Source organism: Triturus cristatus, chromosome 12 (genome assembly GCF_964204655.1).
Source record: "Triturus cristatus chromosome 12, aTriCri1.1, whole genome shotgun sequence".
Classification (NCBI taxonomy): domain Eukaryota; kingdom Metazoa; phylum Chordata; class Amphibia; order Caudata; family Salamandridae; genus Triturus; species Triturus cristatus.
The window spans coordinates 626,222,721-626,235,519 of NC_140595.1; positions in this window are offsets into that span (position 1 = coordinate 626,222,721).

Genomic DNA, 12,799 nt, shown 5'->3' on the forward strand with positions numbered 1-12,799 from the left:
CACTTTAGCAAAAGAAGTGGAATGAGGAAACTTGATCAGGTCAGACATTGACCATCATTTTACCCGGGAATCACGAAGACAATGAGCATGTCCAAGCTGCACCTTTTCATTAAACATTTATTGGATAGTACAGATGGGGCAGCAGAGGGCTGCATACCTATAAATAGCCCTGGACCCAGGCAAAAAATGGTGCAAATCAGCTCCAGACTGCAGGAGGCGTTGGCTAAAATGTGGCTCTCAGGGCATGGTATGGGCACCGCTGCCCGCTCTGCTCTAAAAGTAGCCCCTTTTGCCTGCTGCCCAATGGAAAATATCAAAGTCTCACAATGGCCAGTCGGCCCTCGTTGGGTGTTAGTGTGGTGACGGGGTGCTAGGTAAAGCTAAAGAGGGTAAAATGGTGATAAAATGGGTCCAGAGAAAATGAGGTAAACAACGTGACTGAGGATGTTCTGGGCATGAGAGAGGAAACAGAGTAAAATTGGATTCAGTGTATGTATCATTTAACAGAACTGTATGTGAACAGGTAGTAGGTGATTTTGTTTTAAAAATGCCCAATTTAAAAATGCCAAGTGAAATATTACCTACTTACAGATTTTAGCTAAAATGAGAATTGCAACATGATGTGTTTAATATTGATATTGCAACCTAATGAAGAGCAACTACCAGATAACCAACAATACAGGGCGCAGTGCACATACAGGCAATTTGCGACCAGAAGTTTTGTGACAAATGAATTTTTAAAACCCTCTTATGTAGTAACAAGTCAGTTTTTAAAATTCCTAAATATAGTGGGTCATAATCTAACCTACTGCATAAACATTAAAGAGGTAGGTTGCAAATTGCGACTCACTACAATTGGATGCCATCACAACTATGCTGGCCTGCAGGGGTCAGCGGACCACCATTTCTTAAAAAAGCAAACTTTTTTTAGGTCAGGCCTAGGCAGCGCTTGCGCTGTCTGGTATATCTGTTGTATGCACTTTGTGGGATCTGGAGATCAGCCCTAGGACATGTCTGCTTCCGCCTTTGCTTAGGTTCTTTTTTTCTGTTCAACTGCCTCTATTTAACTGTCTTGATAGAAAACGACCAGTAGAGGTCAGTAGCATACAAGAATTGGTTTCTACTTAGGGACTTTATTTTTTTATTTTTCTGGCAACTGCCTCTATTTGACTTTCTGTATAGAAAACGACCAGCAGAGGTCAGTAAAATACCAGAATCCATTTAGCATTCACTAGATTCCAGGCCATAGTAACTTGTAATCAACGAGCGACCGCAGACAATAATATTTTTTTCAAATCTTGTATTTTCAGTGATAGGACCTGATAGGGGCTGATTTTATATTAAAAACAGAGCTTTGGACAATACAATTTCTCGCTGATAGGCAGTATTTCTGTCCATATGTTCTTATACGTGGCGCGTCACGCAGTTTGGTGTTTACTTTCCCTCCATGTTAAAGAACAGTAGATGTTTCAGCACCCAGGCTAATGTGCTGCATGGCTAAATACATATAAGGTCCCAAAGCCGAGACCGATTGCATTGCAAATGCTTGTTTTAAATGCAGACCATTCCATTTAAATGGAACAGAGCGATGCTTCAAAAACAGTTTTTTTTTTCTAAAGTTTGTTTCAGAGTTGGAAGTAGTGCTTTGGACCACTGCCCAACCTCAAGTAACGCTTGCTTACATTCCCATTTATATTACCTTTTTAAACATTTACAAAGGGGAAGGGGTTCCAAGAGGACCACCTCCCTTTTGCAAATGCATTACTACTTCCTCTGAGGAGTTGGTAAATTTTTTGTGACTGGATTTCGGTTGTACAATATTAATACACATAACGCTGATTTGGTATTAAGCGTGGACGTCTCCAACACGTCCCGTCCAGACACCGAATCGGTATCCATTTTTAATCCCATTTTAGGAGTTGAAGAAACAGTTGTGACTCCGAAAATACAATTAGTACATAGGCAGCAAGCATTTCAGCAGTTGCAAATACCAAATTGGGGTGTATGTGGCCATTAAAATGCCTAGTCCATATGGTCCTTAGATCTTTACAAATGAACATATCTCAGCAGAAAGAAGAATCATCGCCATCATGTACTTGGTACAGCCAGTGGAATAAAGTAAAATGATGGGGCCTCTCTGAAGAATGTGGGCAGGGATATAAGGGGCCCTTGAGGTTCTCATTGCTCACAGAAATGTGTAGGCTTTAAGTTGAATGTGGGTCCCTTGAATGGTGGAGGATTCCCTATGCTGCAGGAAATGCAGGAGCTTGCGTTATTCCCCTGGTGACAGCCATCCAGCCACATGCTTATTACCATTCGTTCACCCCTTCTGGCATCCTTCATTCCCTGCTGCACAGCAATGAACAATCTCTAATCTAAGATGAAAGTGCTGGTCCAATGTAAGTTTTCAACTGATTGATTATTGAGAGTCAACAGGATTTGGAGCGTGTGTCTGAAAATTATTACGATCAGGCTGGCCTTATCCAGCAGGGCCAGAGCCAGCCTTTCCAAAGGAAAGCCAATAGCTTTTTCTCCATGTACAGGGAGCATAAACAGACCCCACAATTTACCAAGTAAACTGTAAACCACACACACAAACACGTACACACGTGCGTGCACACACACACACACATCCACACCTTCATACTTGAGAATAAATGATGATGGCAAAGAGCCCCAGTTATAGGCACTGGATTGAAAGTATACTTGGGAGATTAATTGATTGAGTGAGTCTCCAGTTTTCATAGTACAGAACTGATTTTTTTTTTATTAAAACATGTTTTTATTGCAGAATTATGAACAAAGCATCCATTAAGTCAACCTGTACACGCTTGTTGTCTCAAATCACATCCATCGTTATAACAATGCACACAGCCGTTCAGCCCACATCCCGGGGACCGGGCGGCGTACTAGAACAGTGACTCAGAGTATCATGGCGAACACCTCATAGAGATGCCAGGTCCACAACCTATTATAGTATCTGCATTTATACCCATCAAACTCCCTCCCCCCAAAAAATACCGCCAGACAGAATCAACCACTCAGAGTGGTTGGCACTAGTATTGTCCGTGTCCACAGCCTCCGTCCACACCAACGCCCTCCCGTGTTAGCAGTGCCTAAGGCCTATCAGTCATCACCTTCTAGGTGCCCAAGGAGAGCTGCCCAGGAGCCCCGTTCCCCAATGGTCAACAATCATAGATCCTTCCTGCCGGCACTCGTCTTAACACTACAACAATACCCCAGTAACTCCCCTCCACCCTACCCACCCCCCAACTGCTGCTGATGTGGGCCATAATTGTGGGTTCTAACGCTAATGTTTGCCATTCATCGGGGTTTGCATGTAGTCTCCCAGCCTCAAGGAACCCCGCTCTCCGAACGTTCGTGTTCCGTACGCTCCAGCCGGTAGTCTTGCAGAGCTTGTACTATCATCTCCCAGGCCCTCGCCCACTCCAAACCCTTCTCGTTATCTGCCTTGGTGGCCTGTCGCCTTCTAAGCACACTCTCACATCTAGACCATTTCAACAGCTCAGTCATCCATCTCCCAACTGATGGGCCCTCCTGGGATTTCCAGTGCCATGTAATTTCTCTCTGGGCCAGCATGAGACCTAGGTCAATGAATTTGCTCGTCACTTCTCATAGTACAGAACTGATAATAACCAAAACAGAGAAACCCTTAGAGCACCTCCAGAGCATTTGCATGAGTGTTGAGTTCATTGGATGAAAAACAAAGGGTTATCCAGAAAAATGTAGACAGACACAGCAACATAGCTGATATAAGCTATGAAAAGCCCTTTTCATTCTAAGACCCCTGGGGAGCACTTTAGATGCTGTCTGCTCACCTCAAGTGCCAATATTCTGATCCTATAGCCCTCATGGTCCATACATTCCTACCTTCAGTGCTCTTTACAAGCCCTACACTTATGGCAGTGAGTAGCAAGAGGTCATGTGACCTAATACTAAAAAGGAAAAGGAGCCCTCTTATCTTCCATCTTTGCTATAAAGGACTATCATAATAGGGGTGCAGTGGGTCCTTGCACTACCAGTCACTGGAAGTGGAGGCTCCTCCACACGAGTGGAGGGGCGCTGCCTCCCCACATTGCTACCCGGAAAACTGGAAAAATAAAATGCAAATAAAAGGATTTTATTACCATTTTATTTTTCCAGCTTTCTGTTGAACGGAGAGGGCAAGGCGTGGCAGTACGTAACTGCAACTGATTGGCAGCAATGACAAGTGGCCCCTTCAGTATGAATGGCACATGTCGGTTTCGCCATCTACCTTGCTGCCACCAAACCGACATGCACAAATCAAACTCTCCAACCCAGCTGTCTTAAACATCTGGGCTGGAAAGCAGGCATAGACTTCCAGTGCTCTTCGAAGTGCTGCCCGCTCCAGCCAATCCAGAGGCTTCACTCATGCTGCTTAACAGCATGAGAGCAGCGTCTGGATTGTATATGGAGCTGCCGGAACTGTGGGGCCTTGCTCTCTGAGGCGCCTGGAGCCAGGAACTGGACATGCTGCAGGCTAGGGTAAGTTTATTTTCTTTAATTTTTAAATGTTGTTTATTTGGCCAGTGGTCCAATGAACATATGACACTAAAGAGTGCCATGGAGCATGCACATGCTTTTGGGTCTCTGACCTAATCATTCAACATGTCTTCCTTTTCTCCTTTTATTCCTTCCTCCATTTCATTCTCTCTATTGCTACCGACTCTCCCTTTCCCTCTAACTCCTTTTCCGTACTTGCCCTTATCTCATTCCTCCCTTTCTGTTTTTTTCTCTTCTCCTTCCACCCCTTTGCCTTTTCTATTGTTCTTCCTTTTGCTTCTGTGGCCCTCTTCTCCTCATACTCTCTTCTCTGAAAAATCTACTTCCAACCCTTCGCTCTCCCACAACCTTCCTTTGAGCTTACAGATCACTCTCTACCCTTTCTGCTTTCTCTTTCACATCTGTAAATTTTCTTTGCTTCTCTTTCTCCTATTTCCTTCCTCCCCTTTTCTCTGGCATTCTTATTTCAGCCCCTTTTTTTCACCTGTTTACCTCCTTTTGTCAGATGCATATTTTGTCTTTCTTGTACATAATTTCTTCTCTTACTCTGTCTTCTCCTGGTTAATATTAGCTTTCTGCCTTTCTCTCTTGGTTTCTCCATTTATCCTCTATCCCCTCCTCCCTTTTTCTTATTAACTCTTTCTTTCTCATTACCATAGGTCATATGTTCTCGTTCTCAATGTTCTCTCCTGCTCTGCCCTCCATTTATCTGCCAGGCTTAAATCTTTCTTCTCACTCACTTTTTCTCCTCACATTTCCTCCCTACCCTAGCAACCCATTGCTTTCTTTCCACAATGTGTGTCCTTCCTGTAGTTTCTTATTTTCTCTGGCTCGTCTTCATTTTCATTGTCTTTCCTATCTCTCGTGTCCTTCTTTGTTCATTGTTTAACCTGATGGTGAGTCAGGGAACGGATACTGATGCAGAGGGGTCCAGGATCTTTTGATGGCATACATGGAGAGGGAGGTGTCAGGCTACCATGCCAATGCTTAGAACTGCTTGTGATTTGTGTCCAAAGTTCAAAAACGATGTCAGTAGCACTGCTGGAGCCATCTGGAGTTTATTGCGAAACTTTTCCACTAACTGCATCACTTCTCTGAAGACAGCCTTGGAGAGACTTGGGGCCAGATGTAGCTAGGCTTTTTGTGTTCTCAAACGGGCCGATTCGCAGAATCGTCCTGTTTGCAAATGCAAAAAAGCCTTTTGCAATGTATCAAACTCTTGGCATTCGCAACATAGGTAATCACAATTATTTGCGATTACCTAAATTGCAAATGCAGTTAGAGAATCGCAACTTGCGATTTCCTTAATGCAATGCAGGAAGCAGTTAAACATTGCGAGCCTGCTTTAAGGAATCGCAAATTACCACCAACTTCAAGTTGGTGGTAATTTGCAAATCCTTAGAAAAATGCAAATTGTTTGCATTTTTCTAAGTGCCATGTGGCACATAGACATGTCCTTAAGGCATGTATGTGCGCCACATGTGCACATTTATATTTTTGGGGGGTGCATCAGGGTGGCCTTTTGACCCTCCTATCACCCTTGAAATTGAATCCGCAATTTGCGAGTACCTAAATGGTACTCCACATAGGGGCCTGTAATTGTAATATACTTAGCTGGTGTTACCTGTATCCTGGAATTCTTGGTTGGGCCCTTTTCCGGCACGCTCACCCTCTTCAGTCCAGTCACCGGCCTGCTTATATTGTACAGTTTAGCCCTCTTTCCCACTTCAGTTTCTTTGCCTCCAGGCTTCCTAGCCATGGGTCCATTTCTGTTTGTGGTGACTGCAGCTCCTTGTTGGAGGTAGAAGACTATACAGAAGAATAAGTGACTTGTTACCTACAATACTTTTCCTACTGCAGTGGTAAGATGCATGCATATTAGTTATTGGGAGTGATGTTCTGTACTGTAACACGCTTCTTTCCTGGAATTTGAGATTGGATATTCTTGATGAGAAACTGTGCTATAAAGACTGTAAAGACTGTTGGCAGATTCTCTCTAGTAAGACTTAAATCAACTGGAACAGTATTTGCATTTCTATGGAACATTATTTAAAGAAGGATTTCAATGTTTATTTTTGTTATAGCATTCTGTGTTTTTTTTTTGGGGGGGGGGGGGGTGTTTGAAGAACCTGTGTGGAATGAGGGATTGTAAGGATTCCATAATGATAGAAGCTCTCAAAGACAAAGGGGAAATGTAGATGTGACGTGGGAATGTTGATTGGAAAACTGTTAGAAACTCATTATATGCTACTTACTTCTAGGTTGACCCAAAATCATAAGTGACTACTTATTGTTAGGTCAAAAGCAGGGATAAAGAGAACTTATGTTAAGGCATAACAAAATCTCTAGCTAAATGTATCTAATAGTGGTAACATAGGAACTATATAAACAGTATATAAATGTTCTTACATTTATTTCTGTAGATATACATGAACCATTGACGACTCCTCTAGAAACACCAGACTTGAGGTGGATGCTGCAAAGGAATCCTGACTATACCATTATTTGTTGTGTGCAATTTCCCTTTTCACTGGGGGCTGTTATAAGTAGGAGGTTGTATTTCTCCTCCAGTGGTTACAGAGCTCAAAGAGGCATAGGGAGCTAGCTTCTCGATATGCATCTTGCTCCTATAAGATTAGCACAACCATCTATTCATGTACGGTTATGCTCCATCCTGGCAGGGTCTTATCGTCAGGTATAGCAGTGCAGAGTCAATCTCTCGCAAGAGGAGGCACCTTAGACCTGACGTAATGGGTTTTCTTATGGGCTGTGTTGGGGTGGCATGTGTGCCGTGTACGGACTGCTGCAAGGCCACACAAAATAGTTATTGCCTAGTTGCTCATGGAACACCTTGGGGCAAGGAACCATGCTCAAAGCATACTGAAAACTGGACCAGTACACTGATAAGGTGAGCTGATTGTCACTGGTAAGCTATTACATTAGTTTCGGGCAGGGCCAGCTTTAGAGGTTGTGGCGCCTTGTGCGACAATCTTTGTTTGCGACCACTCAACCAAGCATTTTTTGTGTTGATTTGTATGGTTTCTCAACCATATATTAAATATATCCAGGATACATTTTAGAGTATATAAAATGTATTCTCAAATATCATGTAAATGAAATAAGGACTAGATGGGGAACAGATATTACGACACCGTCAGTTAAATATAACTTTTATAGCCTAAATCAATATACATATCTTGTTTCTGTAATTATTAACCTCTTCTATGCCCATGACGAGATAGTCTCGTCATGGAGCACGGTTGCGCTGTACCCATGACGAGACTATCTCGTCATGGACCCCGCCCGCTAATGAAAGGCCCGGCACAGCAGGGGGAAAGGGCGGGGCATTGAAGGGGTTAACATTCTCTAACTTTGCCATTCATTTGTAAATATGCCGCTTAGTTTGGTGTATGTGTAAATCCTGCATTGCCAATCTCTGGTGAGTTTCACTGCTCCTGCTGAAACAAGGCCAAAGGAGGTACCAATGGGTGAGGCAGACTGGCCTCAAGGGTCCTGTGACGAGTGGAAAGGCCTTCAAGGTGCTAAGACACCAGAGCTTCTAAGATCTAGCGGGGCCTTCTAAGGTCTTACATGGGGATGTGCTCCCTCAAGAGAGTGGTCTGGGGGACTGTTCATGAAGGCTGATCCTAGTTCCCCAGTTCCAAATTCTGCAGCTCTGGCCATAGTACCACATCCTCTCCCCCCTTGAACACCATACTGTCCCACTGAGAGAAACTCACTCTGCCTTCAGCTACAGCCCAATTGTGCTCTGCCATAAACACCTGGATGCGACTCAATTGAAATTATACACTAGACAAGAGTAATATGCTGCCTAAAAAAAAGAAAAACAGGGGGAACATCCTGGAAAAAGCAAACCCCCATAGGGAATGCAAGATTAAGTAAAGCATATGACATATAAGCAGACGACATGGTTACCTTAACACTTTTACACTCATCATTCAGAAATCAATGAGTGTTTTTACCTGAAAAGTAAAAGACATGACTAAAGGGCCCAGAAGGGACCCGTTTCAATGCCCATTGCGTATATCCTTACAAAACGTGAGCAGTATGGGTTAAAAAGATCACATCCCTGAACACAGAGCCGAGGTACACATTTTATAAACTAAAATAGAAAAACAGCTGATAAGGATCACATTAAACGTTTTCTGCTCCAGTATTGCGGTATTCCCAGGAATGGTGCACTTCCCCACCCGGGGAAAACAATACTGTTTAAAGAAAGACAAGAAAATGAAAGTAGCGCTTCACTGGCAAACTTTGTAAAGTGGTGCTAATGTGTTCGAGGGTGAATGAAACCAATCTGGCCACTTTGCGACTGCTCTGTCATGCTTCATTTAGGTATTCATTTATTTATCTATCTATCGTATTTTGAACCTTTTTGTGTCTTTGTCCCGAGGCTGCACTTTGGAACAGAAAAATGTCCAGCAAAAGTGTTTGTTTCTTTTTTGGATCCATTTCGTAGGGAAACCAATCAAGGAAAGTAGAGGATACAGAGGTTAAGAGACGTTTATTCAAGTCACGGTTTTCAGCAAGTGAGGAGCAGCGAGAAAGAGGCAGAAAGAGAGAGAAAAAAATAAGAGGAAAAAAGAGGGGGGGCAGCGGACAGTGGTAGAGCAGGAGAAGTGGACTGGTTAGTGGTCTTCCGAGTGGTTTAATCATGCCAACAAGTTTATTAAGGTAAGATTAGTGGTCGAAGTGCCCACTAACCATTCGACAGACTTAGTAACATTTAATCTAGTCTCATATTTTCAGAATCAAAACATTTTCAATTCTGATTATTCATAATGAAATCACTATTTTTCTGATACTACTAACAAGCATTAGCAAACCCATTAGGTCTGCCTTGTTTTATCCATATGTTCATTGTCATATGATGTGTTTAGATGCCGTAGCAGAGAAAGGCACTCAAATACTGACTGGTCAAATGACACACCATGCGCAACAAAGGATTTAAATGAATGTTTTAACCCACGCCCTTAACTGCATAGACCGCGCCTCTTGGATGAGAAGCAGGTGATGAATGACAGTGGATGGCGAGAACACGAATCAAAGCTCTGCCTGTCGAGTAATAGGAAACACAGAATAAGTGTACCAGGATCCACCTGGGAGCCTCACGACTAACACAAAGTAAAAAAACGTAGGGGCATATTATCAAGCACAGCGTTAACATTATCGCCGCTTTAGCGGCAGAAAACTGCCGCTAAAGCGGCGATAATGGGCTTGATAATATGCACTAGAGAATTCCAATAGAAGCCCATGTTGACACCAGAATATGGGCTTCTATTGGAATTCTCTGAGGCATATTATCAAACCCGCCGCTAAAGCAGCGATAATTTTAACGCCCTTTCTTGATAATATGCCCCGTAAATTCTCCAATGCCCGGGCTAGGACTCCACCAATGCAGTGATATTCCTGCGAGAGGGTCAGGCAAAGTCTTTGCAAACTTTTAAAGTTTAAGTGCAAGCTGTCTGGAAACAAGAGCCTGTGATATTACGGTGGTTAAGCACACATGAGGGTGTATCACCCGGCGTCGCAAGAGTAATCAGTCTGCAAAACACTAACCAAAAGTGTTTTTTTCTTTTTTGGATCCATATCACAGGGGAACAAATGAAGGAAAGTAAAGGAAACAGACGGTAAGAGACATTTATTGAAGTCAAGGTTTTCAGCAAGTGAGGAGCAGCGAGAGAGAGACAGAAAGAGAGGAAAAAAGAGTAAGAGGAAGAAAGAGGGGGGGCAGCTAACAGCAGAGCAGGAGAAGTGGACACTTCGACCTCTAAACTTACCTTACAAAACATGCTGGGCACCTGGGAATCTCACGCGCAACTGAGTCGGGCTGCAGGATAGGCCAACCAGTTCCTGCTGTGACACTCCTGACTACTCTGCTCTCGAACTCCACAACACCTGACTCAGCGTGACTTTCACTGCCGCGTGGCGGGCTCGGGAGTCGGGACAATAATGTTTGCAGGGCCATCATTAGTAGCGCTTTCGCACACTACCAGATGGACTGCCCTGGGACCGAAACAAGCTAGTTTGCATCCACAGGTGTTGGCAACACTGCGGATGGGCGGGCATAAGCGCGCCTCATGATCTGTTTAACACTGTTATCTCTCTTCCATTTCTACGAAGATTAACATTGTGTTAAAAGAAAGAGAGACAACAGTGTTCAACAGTGCAGACTTTTTGGAAATGCGACTGGCACCGATTTCAGAGCACAAATGGCACCCTCCTGACCTTGGCACCCGGTGCGGTGGCACCACTTGCACTGCCCAAAATCCGGCACTGTTTTCGAGGATGCTTCATGATCTGTGATGAAAAACAGATGAATCTACTCCAGTCCAGTTAATGGACTCTCTATAGGTGGCGGCTGTGATGCATTTTTAAAGAACCTGGCCGGATAGTGTTACTAGTAAGGTCAACCTTAAATTAAATGTATGTCTCTCATTAGTGGGGGGCGCTAGGAGGCGCAAGTGTGGAATGGCTGCCTAGTGGTGAAGCTCCCACAGCCCGATGGCCAAATCCGTACATTTATCCTGCTCCAATCCCACGAAGGAGCTGCAACGCGTAGGGACAAGGTAGCCGAAACCTCGGTGAATCGCATAGGCAAGATTTAAGTCCAGCGGTGCTGAGAGGAGCCTGCGATTGGCGGCGAGAACTGCGCACGACGGGTGTTTCCATCTGGCTGGAGGCTGAACCCGGGGACGCCGAGCTACGACAGGCCGCGGCGCCCACGTGGGGTGTAGGCCGCGGTCGCTTGGGCGTTGCGGTACAGCTCCGAAGACAAGCCCCGGCCCTGCGGACCCCAGTGGGGGGAAGCGGACTCTATTGTGAAGCGCTGGGTGAAGGGAGAGGACGGCGGGGAATGCTAAGCCCCGGAGCTGCGGCCCGCGACCCCCGCTGCCTGACAGCTGAAGCGCCGCTCCCGCTACGAGGCTCATGGCGGGAGTGAACGAGCCCCGTAAGAGGCCCGCCTGGGAATGCAGATGGTGCTGTAAATAGCGGGAAGGAGCGCCGGTGCTGTGACCAGGGTGGACTGTCGCAGGCGGAGCACGCAGGAACCGGCGCCTTGCCGAGTTGTGGCGCTGCTGGGCCCAACAGCTACAGAGTACGTGAGTGGCAAAAGCTTGCTCCATTGAGCCCAGTAGCGCTGTGTCCCTAAGGAGAAATGCCTGGCGACTGTTGCGGCTGTGGGGCCTGGAGGGTGCAGTTTGACCTGGGAGTGATCAGCACCCAGATTGGGGGGCCTACCGGGAAGATACAGGTTGGGCCTGACATGGAAGACTACAGGGGCAGGGCCTCCTCTCCACAAAGGACTACGCAAGGATACAGCGCTGCTGCCTGTATGCGATCCCATGGGTCATAGAGAACCTGCTGCCTGCTGTTCCTGGATGATACCTGCTCTCTTGCTAACCACAACAAACGCCTTTTGATAACTTTGCAGAGGGTGCCATTGGGCATAGCCACGGTGTGAGGTCTACGGAGGGGTGTCTCCCCTGCAGAAATCCTGTAATACACAGAGACAGAGGTCCTGCGGAACAAACAGCACCCGACTGGCGACCTACAGAGAGGTAATCGTGCACAGCAGATAGAAGAGAGGGTGTCTGCTCACCGCGGGAGGGGACGAGAGAAACCTTCTTAGGATCCTACCCTGGCGGTCACTGTGTTGGACGAAGTGGACATCAGCACAGGGTGAAGTGCTCGCCACCAGGGACATTGGGGAGGACGAGAGGCATCCCCCTGCCTTTGCTGGGCAATACTGTAAGCGACCCTCTTGACGCAGCTGAGGATCTACTAGGGCTGTGGCGCAGCCAGCGTGGAGACATATCCTCCGGGACGCCTGCTGGCGGTGGGCAGAATGGAAAAACCAGATGCCAGGCAGTCTCGACTGCAATTTGAAGCAAAACAATCGTCCAAGACGCTTTCGGAGGGAGACATGGAAACCACGGAGCCGAGATCCCGGGCGTCGTCAACGGAGACGGATGCTGATATGAAAACCATCATGCTGGAGGTGCGCCAGGGTATAGCCACAATTGCAGGCAAAATGGACGATATGAATATGCGGATGGAGTGCATAGTGCATAAACTAGATGGCCATGAGAACCATCTCAAGGAAGCAGAGGAGCGTATCTCAGACTCAGAGGATGCTGCCGTGCGAGTCCAGGACTCGGTGGCTCAGATGGAGAAACTGCCATCGCTGCCAGAGCTGAGGACATGGAGGCGAGAAGTCGCCGCAACAACC